This window comes from Sphaeramia orbicularis, chromosome 14 (genome assembly GCF_902148855.1).
Source record: "Sphaeramia orbicularis chromosome 14, fSphaOr1.1, whole genome shotgun sequence".
In the NCBI taxonomy this organism is placed as follows: Eukaryota; Metazoa; Chordata; class Actinopteri; order Kurtiformes; family Apogonidae; genus Sphaeramia; species Sphaeramia orbicularis.
Window position 1 is genome coordinate 35,911,227 of NC_043970.1, and position 12,106 is coordinate 35,923,332.

At 35.5% G+C, this 12,106-nt stretch overlaps 1 long non-coding RNA gene across 1 annotated transcript; it reads right to left on the minus strand.

The window, feature by feature from the left end:
- Positions 1-379: 379 nt before the first annotated feature.
- LOC115433451 (uncharacterized) lies at positions 380-9,473 on the minus strand. Its single transcript, XR_003937362.1, has 3 exons — positions 9,398-9,473; positions 7,280-7,282; positions 380-390 (listed from the first exon to the last, which is right to left on the minus strand). It is a non-coding gene; the product is annotated as an uncharacterized LOC115433451 (long non-coding RNA).
- Between the last annotated feature and the right edge of the window lie 2,633 nt (positions 9,474-12,106).

Consider the following 12,106-nt stretch of genomic DNA (forward strand, 5'->3'; position numbering starts at 1 on the left):
TTCGCTGGAGGAAGGTAAATGCACGTTTTTACTTATGTTTCTTTCTAGTTTATCAAGTAAAAAACATCACATTTTCAGACTAGGTTTTCTTTACTGTTGATAAAATAATGATTAGCAGCTCTGGTAAACAATTACATTTATCCTCATGTTCGCAAAATAGCTGTGTAGTAGCTAAAAATGAAAATTCGAGAGATGACTTATTGGTATTCTTTCATTTACACATGAATAAGGAGATCAAATTAGTGTCACCTAGCCAGTAGCTAGTAGTTAGCTATTTAGCTAACATGCTACATTAGCCTGGTGTTTGGGAAGGACCGGAAGTTGCTTTATTATTTCTTTTAAACAGGCTTTTATTTACTAAAATTACTGGTTAGCATTATCTTTAATATCCTTTCTCTTGAAAAGCATACAATATGAATATCCACTACTGTGTAAAAATTTGAGACCAACATTCTGTTTGTTGGTTTAGTAAAGTTGTAATGGCCAAGATCCAATCTGGCTGTACAGGAACCATGTAGAGTACAGCAGTAAAAACACAAGTATCAGGGGAAAAAACAGCTGGGCCAATATACTTTTGATATCCATGGGATATATCTTAAAAAAAAAAGAAAGAAAGAAAGAAAAAAAGAACTAATGTTTTTTAAGTTCATTATGATCATGTCTTTAAAAATTACAGAAACAATCACTTATTAATAAATGATTAATAAATAATAAATGACTAGCTTTACTTAAATGTCAATTAAGTAACCGTCCAAATTTAATATCAACCACCTTTTAATTAGCTAAACAATGATAAAATGAACGTTTTCGAAAATTGTTTTGTGTTCTTTTTTATTAAGTTGAGATAATCATGACAGATATTTCTTTGTTAGCAATATATCAGATTTTATATGGAAAATAACAAATTGTATCTGTGTCCGAGAAATCATTCAACTAAGTTACCCATTACAAAACACCTCTGAAGGAAGTGTGTTAATTCCAAATCACATGACCTGCTCCACATGATGTCATTTCCTCCTGAAGAAAACACTGGCAAGACACCAAGGGATGTTCTTTCTCCTCTTTGTTAGTTATTTAATACAATGTAGTGTGTGAGTCAAGTGTGTATTTATCACACTCTAATGTCAACAGTGTTACCACAATATCTTTATAAATAACTTTCAATTTCAGTTTTACTCAGTTGTATATGTGGTATTTAGAAGGATCTTTCTGTAAAAATGTCATGTGGTGTTATGGTTATGTTGATTTTAAGTCTGAAAACAGCAAAAATGTCAACTATACCTGTCAACTATGTTACCCTGTAAAGGTAACACAAAAGTCCCTCAATTATATATTGACCCAGCTTTTCCTTCCTACTTCCCTTTGCACTTAACTTGTCTTTAGCCCCTTTGTTCAGGCAGCATGAGATTTATTGCATTCATTTTCTGATGCTTTATACCAGGTTTCATTCATGGGGTCAGGGGTCACGCTAAATAGTGACTTTAACCTTTACAAAACAATTAGTTCAGTTTTTTGTGTGCCTTTTAAGGCTGTCCACATATTTTCTCTAATTTCTTGTTGTATTTGAAGGAAAGAGAACTAGAAATAAATATGTATGCTCATTTCAACTCTGAGAACTAATAAAGCTAAAGGTGGAATAAGACTTTTCACTGTACTGAATGTTTGATAGGTTAATAAATTCAGCTGCTAACTAAATGGGCAATCTCTCCACAGTACTAAACCATAAACAAACCACCCATTGCAACCTACAGTGCATTTTTCTGGTTAGTTTAACCCGGTTTTACTTGCTGTTACCATGGTAACAATGGTCATAGCCTGGAGATAAACGCTCCTCCAGTGTTAAAGAAAATGAAAAAAATATTCAAGCTTCTACCGTGTTTTATGCATCTGCTTTAAACTTTAAGGGGTTCATCGTTTTCCTTCAGTCTCTGTAGTAGGTTTTATAATTCTATCTTGGGTTCCTGGAGTTTTATGCAGGAGGGTCATGTGGAAAAGAAAATTTGATGCTGTTTGACCCAAAACTGTTCATTCCTTTACAGACACTTTTAGACTATTGGACCGGTTTATTAAAGTTTGAGGAAAACTTACAGTACAGTTCAGTTGTCAGAGGTCACCTTTAGCTGTCTTGCTTTTGTAGGCTTGTAATGAGCCAATATTTTTTATTTCTCAGTCTCTTCTCTGTACAACAGTTGAATTCAGGGCATATGTACACAATTGATACACACTTGATACCCAAATAGTTTCTCCAGGATTTAGTTTGACCTCTGTTCCATTGACAAAAACAGCCAAAATAATAAGAAATGTTGTGTTAAAAGAAAGTTGGTGTAAAACAGCAGAAGATTAGAGCGGTAGGCCTAAGTCTTATATTGTCTCAACCAGAGTTCAAGACATGTTAAGTATAAAGGGACGTCACATTGAATACTTGACACTGTGGTCTGTAGAGGGGTTTTTCCCAGCTGACTGTTTTTGCCTTTAATGCATTTTACATATTTCCTGTATAATCCCATTTGCATCCTGTTACGCTGACAGTGAAATGTATATGTATGCCCATTTTAATATTGCTAAAACAATAGTGGCCTAATGGTGACTGTTATGTATACAAAATTATGCAACAGGTGGTGTGAGGATTAGCAGGATCTGGGTCCTAACGGGGGAAAGACCTGGACATCACACCTCCTGCCATGATTGTTAACTATATCTACATGTTAAAATTTTGAAGAGCTAGAGAAGAATAAATAGGCTAATTCACCCCCAAAAAGCTTAAAAGATGGTAAGGATGTCAGTTGGAACCAACATAACATGTGGGACGAGTCATTTTACTTCATTTTGTTTCCCTCCACATTTATTTGACCTTAATTTGGTTCAGACAGTGTCCAGAATGGGTCAATTGTTTTTTGTTTGGGTTGTTTTTGTCACAAAAAAATGTCTGTGGCTGCAATTCTTCTTCTTTTTTTTTTTTTAAGCTTCCTCTGTGTTTTACTTCAGGTGGATGCTATGCAGTGGCCTGTTTATGATTATTGATACTTTAACTTTTTGTTTGTGTATTTATGAAATTACAGAATCAGAATCAAGAACATAGTTGAGATTTTTGGGCTACACCAGCCAGTGTAAGATTAAAGTAAGCCAGAGTATGAGCAAATGTAAACTGAGCAAAAAAATTTAGCTGAAGCCCCCATATGAAGCAGATTTTGGTTTATTATATTTTCCAAAAATTTTGTTATTTTTTGTTTATGCAGCTACGGCTTGATAATATGTAGAATTAATGAGATTAAGCAAAATTTTGCTTGATTAATCAAATGCTTAAATTACTAAATTGAAATTATTTTTATGGAAACCTTTCTTGCTCAACAAAAATATCTACTGCAACCTGTTTGCTGCTTCTAATGTATTAATTGTGAATGTGTTTTTAGACATGGCATAGAGTTTTAGTGAAGTGTTTTGTGTCTTTGGCTCACGAAGCCAGAAAACAATTGATTAAAATCAGAAATCGTCCGCAACAATGAAAAAAAAATCAAGATTACATTTCTTATCCATATCATTCAGCACTAGGCTATATACTGCACATTTTTACAGCTGGACAATGTAAGAAAGGCTTTGGGTCTAAAACAATGATAGGAAAATGTTGAAATACTGAAAAATATTATCAATTTGTTCCTTATCCTTTTTGGCAAAGCCACATGGTGCCACTGAAGCAAAGCTAAAGAGACACATCTGGTTCAGGAGATGTAGGTTAGAGACCCTTGACCTTTGCCTCATAATGGCAGGAAAACACTGATTAGATATAATGTACATCAGCCGTGTTCACTGACATTAGTTATGATAAAGGTTGTTCCATGAATTTTAGAACTGAATTTTTGCTCAGTGTGACAAAAGACTTTAAAACAATTTGGTTATTCTTTGGTCTTTAATCTTTAATGAAGGTTACTGTGGCAAAAAATGAACAGAAAATAACCATTAGTGCAACTCTAAAATGCACATGTACTTGTACTTTTTATGCAGACCTAAAAAGGCGCTGACACGCAGTGTGTTTCATTTCATTACATTATTGTTGAGTGCACTGATTGCCTCATACATTCACAGGTAAACTCCCTGTGGACTAAACTCTGCACATGTAAGAAAGACCTTGATCTCATGATGTTTGGGTTTTGTTTTCCTTTTACAACAGAGTAAATACAAAGCCTGTTTGACTTACCTAACCGAACAAAACTAATCCATCTTCTTTTGACAGTCGGGGTTCAATTCTTTACCCTTATCATATTTTCTCCTTCAGTAATTGCCTTTTCTTTCTATTTCTCAGGCTCAGAAGAGGGAATTGATTAAATTGTGAGTCTCAGCGGTAAGGAAGAAGAAGAAGAAAAGAAGAAGAAGAAGAAAATACTCAGTCAAAGAAAAATACAGTAATGCCCCAGAGGCCAAGTAAGTCTGGCATATAATGTATCTTTATCTATGACTAATGACAGAACTCCTATGGCGCTCTCATTACAGCTGTGCCCTTTGCTATCGCTCCCGGAGGACAGTCATTTGAATGAGATTGTACAAATGTGCACGAAACGCTGCACGGGAAAAACGTCAGCTCAGGTCTGATTCCCGTTTGACCTCAGGATGTTGGAGTTGCATCACTGACGCTAATTTTCTTTCATGTGACTGTGATGAAATGGCTTCAAACAAATGGCCAGAGGGAGCTTATGGAATACAAGAGGCTGTAATTGCTAGGGGAGCCTATTAATGCTCAAACAGGGACTTTAAACCACTTTTAACTACGCTGTCCTCGTATCTCCCTTCATGTATTCCCCGACGTTCCCCTTCGGATACTTACCTGCCACCCTTTCCCTCAGAGTGGCTTTCTAAACTAATTTCCCTGGAAAAAATCAATCCATTAAAGGTGGAGTCCAAGACGAACAGAAAATCAAATAATTAAGGACGGTGTAGTGAAAGTAGCTGCTGAAATAAGCCTGTCCAATCACTTAACGCGGTGTCATTTATATTCCTGTGAGGTGGTGCCGTGTCAGGGTACAGATAACCTTTTAAAACACCAATTTACTTTTCACAATTATTTAGACTCACTCTATTAGCCAAATTACCAACTTGAAGTGATCTAGCTCTGCACACCTCCTAAGTTGTTAATTCTAGGGTCCTGCACTGCATGCTAATTAATTTTATTTAAGTGGTCATATTGGCAAAATGTCAAGCCTTCTACCACCTTATCTGGACAACCAAAACTGTTTCTTTTTAAATTTCAAACTGAATCCTAGTCTGTAACATATATGTTTGACTTATGTTTTACAGTATTTCTGTTTTATTTGTGGATTCATTCATTTTTGGACAAAACAAATATAAAACTGTGACATCAAATGAGGAAATAAAATGTAGCTTCTCCTGAATCAGACAGTGTTTCAAATAATACAACAGAAGTACTTTAGAAAAAATAAACTAAATAAGCTAGTACAGATCAAATCTGAACTTGGATAAAAGATGTTAAAATACACCATTTAATGTAAAGGAGCACATGTACAGGGTGGGGAAGCAAAATTTACAGTGAACATTTAGTTGTTTTTTTCTCAGCAGGCACTACGTCAGTTGTTTTGAAACCAAACATATAGTAATATCATAATCATACCTAACACTATTATCTATACCTTTTCAGAAACTTTAGCCCATATGAGTAATCAGGAAAGCAAACGTCAAAGAGTGTGTGATTTGCTGAATGCACTTGTCACACCAAAGGAGATTTCAAAAATAGTTGGAGTGTCCATTAAGACTGTTTATAATGGAAAGAAGAGAATGACTATGAGCAAAACTATTACGAGAAAGTCTGGAAGATACTATTAAAGAAGAATGGGAGAAGTTGTCACCTGAATATTTGAGGAACACTTGCGCAAGTTTCAGGAAGTGTGTGAAGGCAGTTATTGAGAAAGAAGGAGGACACAGAATAAAAACATTTTCTATTATGTTAATTTTCTTGTGGCAAATAAATTCTCATGACTTTCAATAAACTAATTGGTCATACACTGTCTTTCAATCCCTGCCTCAAAATATTGTAAATTTTGCTTCCCCACCCTGTAATTGATGATGATTGATGATTTGGATGAAATATATTTATTTCATGTCACTTAACATGTTTTATAATGTATTATTAGATGTTTCAATGGACGTATTGTGACTCTGTTGTTCTGGAAATTTTTAGGACCATCAGTGTTAACAATATAACTCTAAACCTTTACCTACTCACACATTTCTACAACACAAATGTCACTGTGGTAAGGGTTTGTGGTCACAAATTCATAATCTTCAGCTGTAGTTTTATACCTTAAGTGTCTTTGAGGAAACTTTGCATAGATGTCAAATGGAAAATGGATATTAAAAGAAAATACTCATTTAAAACTTGTTTTTAGAATGGAAATGAGCATATATATTTATTTCTCATTCTCTTTTTTCAGATGCAAAAAGAAAATACTGGAAATATGTGCACAACCTTAAAAGAGACAAAAAACTGAACTAAATGTGTTGTAAAGGTTAAAGTCATTATTTAGTGTGACCTTTGATCACCATGACAAGAAGCAGCACAAACAATTAGAAACATGTGACATGTGTCGAATGAAACCTGATATAAAACAACAGAAAATGAATGCAATAAATCTCATATTGTCTGAACAAAAGGGTTAAAGAAATGTTAAGTGCAAAGGGAGGTCACATTAAATACCACCACTTACCACTTATAGAAGCCATTTTTAACCTGAAATTTTTGTTTTTCCTGCTGTACATACTTCACATATATCAAATTGGATCTTAATACTGACACAGAAATGCATGTGTGGTCATTACAACTTTACTGAACCAACAAACATAATATCAGCCAAGGACTTTTATTCAGTAATGTACAATGTGAGATGAAACCAAAACAAGAGACATCTGCCATAACAAATTATTTTATTCTAGTTAACTGTGTGAAATGAAAGCAGTATCGTGAAAATGCCAGTTACTTTAGCATCACAAAATCCATTTAGCACTGGCTTGTATTTACTGACCTTTCAGTAAATAGGCAGAAAACTCAAGGAGACAAGCAGGTATACACATATGACTGTACTGTGAGTGAGGTCAGCTTGTGAAATTGCAGTTTTGTTCATTTTGTTGTAAGTGCTCTGAAATATCTGTAACCTTCCACACTCATTTCTGTAACTCAAACTCACAGGTGAATCTTTCTAAACTGGCTAAACACATTGATGGTGTTCTTTCCTTCTTTAAACAGATGTTAAAGGACACGTTAAATGTGTCCTCAGACTTCCTGCGATCCTCCATCACCTGAGGGAGTGAATCCGTTGTGTCACTGACCATCTATTCTGCCCCCGCGTCCACAGAGTAATGATGCTAACAGGCCCCCAAGGAAATCACATCCATCCTGACATTCTTAGGTAAGAGTGACGAAATCTGAAACAATGCTTTGTATAGCGAGCAGTGAAGCACTCTAAAGGTGTCTGTGGTTGTCCCTTACAGGGTAATTTTTTATATTATCACATAAAATCTCATATATTTTTCCAATACTATGATGTCATAATATAACCCTATGAAGTGATATGGGTGCTTCTATGAAACTGGTCCCTAAAAACAGGACATGGGGGCTAAAAATTCAAACAAGATGTGGGCTATTGTTATGAAGCAAGTTTGGAAGCACTTTGGGTCTATTTTAAAAATAAATATTTGCAGCAATAAATGAGAAACAATTTTTCAGATAAAACACATTTTTATAATATTTTTTATTATTTTTATACAAAAATCCGCATGTAACATGGTAAAAAGGACATGAAAATTATGCATTACTGTTTATTCGAATATCTTTTTATTCTCTCACAGGTACATTTTGGGAATCAAACTAATTATGCAAGAGAGAGTGTTTCACAAAATTTACTGCTGTTGCAAAATCACTCACTATTTATGTGTTTAAAAGGGCAGGTTCTGCATGTAACGCGAGTGGACACTATGGGTTAGGCACGAAACCTGGAATGAGACTGAGATTTATGAAAAACCCACATGTCTGGATTAGAAAAACCACTAGGATCGTCAAATTTCGCTTCTGTCAGTCTGCCCCAGGGCAGCTGTGGCTACAGATGTAGTTTACCACCACCAGAGGGAGAATGTGAGAGCGAATGAATAATGGGTCAATAATGTAAAGCGCTTTGGGTGTCTAGAAAGGCGCTATATAAATCCAATCCATTATTATTATTATTAAATTTAACAGTGCCTTTATTCATAGTGGTATATAAGACCATTTCAAGCCATGTTTTCTAGATCAAATGCACTGACACCTAGGTAGCTTTTCCTGTCCCAATTTGGTCCTGTTTTTGGTACCAATATTTGATTAAAAATTCATTAATTTTGGGATGTCTCAGAGCAAGAGTATAATTTTTTTTGCATTTATCGGAGGTCATCATTAGGTGCATCCTGGGGGGAAATAAGTCTGAATTTCTCTTTTATTATTGGGTCTAAAAAAGCTGGCAAAGTGCCAGGTACCAAAATGAACCCAGTTTCATACAAGCACCTACATAGTGGAATATAATGATGAAAATATGCAGAAGTATTTAACAAAAATCCAAGACTGAGCAGAACAAAAGAAGTAGAAGTGGAAAAATCCATGATATAATGGTGGGGAAAGCATGATTATTATTGGAATAAATTAGAATATTCAAATCTATTGGTGTTAAAATGGAAGATATTGTCACAAAAAGACACTGTCACTGTATGTTAGTATAGAACAGGATGCAGAATAATAGAATGACAGTGCTGTTCACAGACTGTGAATTGAGTCTTTTTTGTTCATCGATAAAACTCTGCTACATTGAACACCAACAACCTCCAGAAACTTTTTCTTCATAGAAATGAGATAAACTTCAGCCTTTGTAAAGAAAGAAAAAAGAAAAAGCTGACACAATGCCCTCTATACAAAATACGAAACCGCAGAAAACACATGAGTCTTACATGTGAACCCTTGTAATTATAAAATTATTGATCCATTTTTAATTTTGCTTGTTGACAGGGAAATAAATTACAACATGTTTTCATTGATTAAGTCATTCATCAAGGACAAATATCAATTATTGACTGTTTCCAGCTTGAACATGAACCTTTAATGCTTTGGGTTTTAGATCAAACACTGTGTTAGTATTAGATCTAAATGATATGAAAGGCAGGAATCATTTTGGAATTCGTTTGACAGATAATGCAATATGATTTAAGTTGAAGTTTTAATTCTCTATTCGCTGGGTTGTGTACCAGTTCAGTGTGATATGTTGTGTAGACCAGGATTTCTCTGTAACAACAAAATACTTTATTTATGATGCTGTGTTCCATAGAAAGTCTTAAAAAATCTTAAATGTGATTGTCCTAAATTAAGGCCTTAATTAACCTTAAAATTGACAATTAATCCTTAAATTTCACACTCAAAGGTCTTAAAAATTGCAGACACAATAAATGATGTTGCCATATTTCCTTTGTAAATATTTGTACTGAATTAGTCAAATGTGTAATTAGTGTTGATCATCACGGAGAAGAGAATGAGTGGAGCCTCAGAAGTCATTTATAGGTGGAGGGGTTAAGGCAGGGGTGTCCAATCGTGGTCCTCGAGGGCTGGTATCCTGCATGTTTTAGATATTTCCCTCTTCCAGCACATCTGACGATTGTTATCAGGCTTCTGCAGAACTAGGCCTCTGCAGAGCAAGGCTTATCATTTGAATCAGGTGTGTTGGAAGAGGGATACATCTAAAACATGCAGGATACTGGCCCTCGAGGACCAGGATTTGACAACCCTGGGTTAAGGTATGAGCTTTAGCAGCTTCAACGTCAGTAACATTAACATTAGTCATTTACAAATAGAAATGAAACGTTGACTGGACTAAAATATGGTTAAGACTGGTTCAACACAATAACTAAGAGGCCTGTTGGACTGTTATTTATGTGAATGGAAGGTCAGAAATTTGACGCCTTGAAAATATTTGAAAAAGTCCTAAATTTGGCTTCCTCAAACCTACAGGTGTCTTCATTTAAACTGCTCCTCTGCATTCCACCTGAACTCGTTGAGGTCAACAATTATAAAGTCTTCTTATGAACAATTCTCTGAAAACACATTACGTAGGGCTGCTCGATTATAGGAAAAAAAATAATCACGATTATTTTAGCAATAATTGAAATCACGATTATTAAAAACGATTATTCGTAAACCTTAAAGTTGTTTATTTTTCTCTTGCAAAACAATGTAAGATATACTCTTTAAATATAAATAAAGCTTTTAACCATTAAAACAAAGTATGTTCACTTTTGTACGAAAAAAAAAATCTTTGAATGCAAATAAGTATACTGTAAATTCAAGTATGTTTCCTTTTGTAAACAAATAGTGCACTGGAATTAAACTGCTCTAGACTTGCCATAGAACTGGAGCAATAAAAACAAAACTCACGTAAAGTGCAAATTATAAATTCAAGTATGTTCAATGTAGTATGAAACAGTAAATTCAGTGGTGTGCCGTGAGGTTTCAGTTAGGTTAATACTGGAGTTGCAGCGTAAAGAGATTCGGAGACTGAAGACTGCATTGCGGATGAAGTTGTAGATGGAGTTTTTTTTATGTGTTTTAGGTTTTCATAAGATTATGATAAAGGTGGCGGTGGTTAAACTTTAGATGGTTAAAAAGGTTTGCTGTGTTACCGGTCGGTGCGGACACAACTACGAAACACTTTTTGCACGTAATGGGTTTTTGCTCTTCATCAAACCCAAAGTGATTCCATACAATTGAATTTGACTTGCCTTTTTTGTTTACCAAGCACTTCTGCTGCGATTCTCCTGCTATTTTTCCAGACCGCTAGGTACAACTTTCCTCTTGGGGTGGACCTGCTGGCTAGCTGGCAGCTGTAGCTTAGAGGGGGGCGGGGCAGAGCAGCTCATGGTAGCTTGCGTGCGTGTGAATTAAACAACTCAAAATTAATAATTGTTTTTTCTCGATTACATAATTTTTGTAATCGTTGCGTGTAATAATCGAAATCGTAATTGAATTTCGATTAATTGCACATCCCTAACATTACGTATCATTTATTGTGGTCTCTTTTGCTGACATTTGACGACCCCCATAAACTCACCCCATGACCCATTTTTGGACCTGACCCTTAGTTTGGAAAGGCTGCTACCAAGTAAAACAGCCTCAGCTTTATATTTAATGGTAAAGTAACTCTAATTTTAAAACAACGTGGTTTTGGTCTGCATTGAAACAAAAACACCACAGGCTTTGAAGTCCAGCCGGCAGCTCAGCAGCCTCTTTGTACTAAATCTAATTGAAGCCAAGCGAGTGGAGCACAGGCCAACAGGGAAATGGACAAATCAAAGTCTAATGAACAGAGCACAGGCCAATATAGACAAACCACAGCATGATACCAACAGTGGAGCCTGAAATTTCAGGTCAGACAAGTGATGCGTCACCAGGGAAAAGTTCTCTCAGTTCATTTGCTTTGTTATAGACATACACAACAGAGCCTCAGTCCAATAGAGCCAACAGGAGGCTTCTATTTGCACAGTCCAAGTGCTGTATAGTACATTTAGATGTTTTAATGAGGAATGCTGTAGCAGTAAAAATTGTATAGCCTCTGCTCTGTATTGTGCTGGATTCTTGAATTTTCACACTCCAGTCGATTTAATGTTCCTATTATTGCTGACAGTTATGAATAACACATTTCTCACAGAGCACAAACAGTTCCAGCTTTTGCTGAGAGGGCTCAAAACAGAGATCTAAAGAGCTGCAGTCCAGACACGGACATTTTGACAGACGCCCCAGATGTTTTCAGACTGCATTTTTGTCAGATTTTCTTCATGCATTTGTGATGCAGCCTTAATTGGAACAGACTGTCCTCAGAGCTGGATGTGAAGAGGAAACAATGGGAACATAGACAGAAGAACACAAAAAGAAGGAGCTGAGTGACACCATCATTGTTTACATACCGGAGAAAAATAAGTTGCCAGCACAGAATAAATAGACCAAACATGACACAAAGAGTTTTCCTGTTTGTTTGTTTGTGCACAGTTTTTAATGTTTAGCTGATTCTGGGCAAAAAGTGGCCAGAATAGTAATGTCATC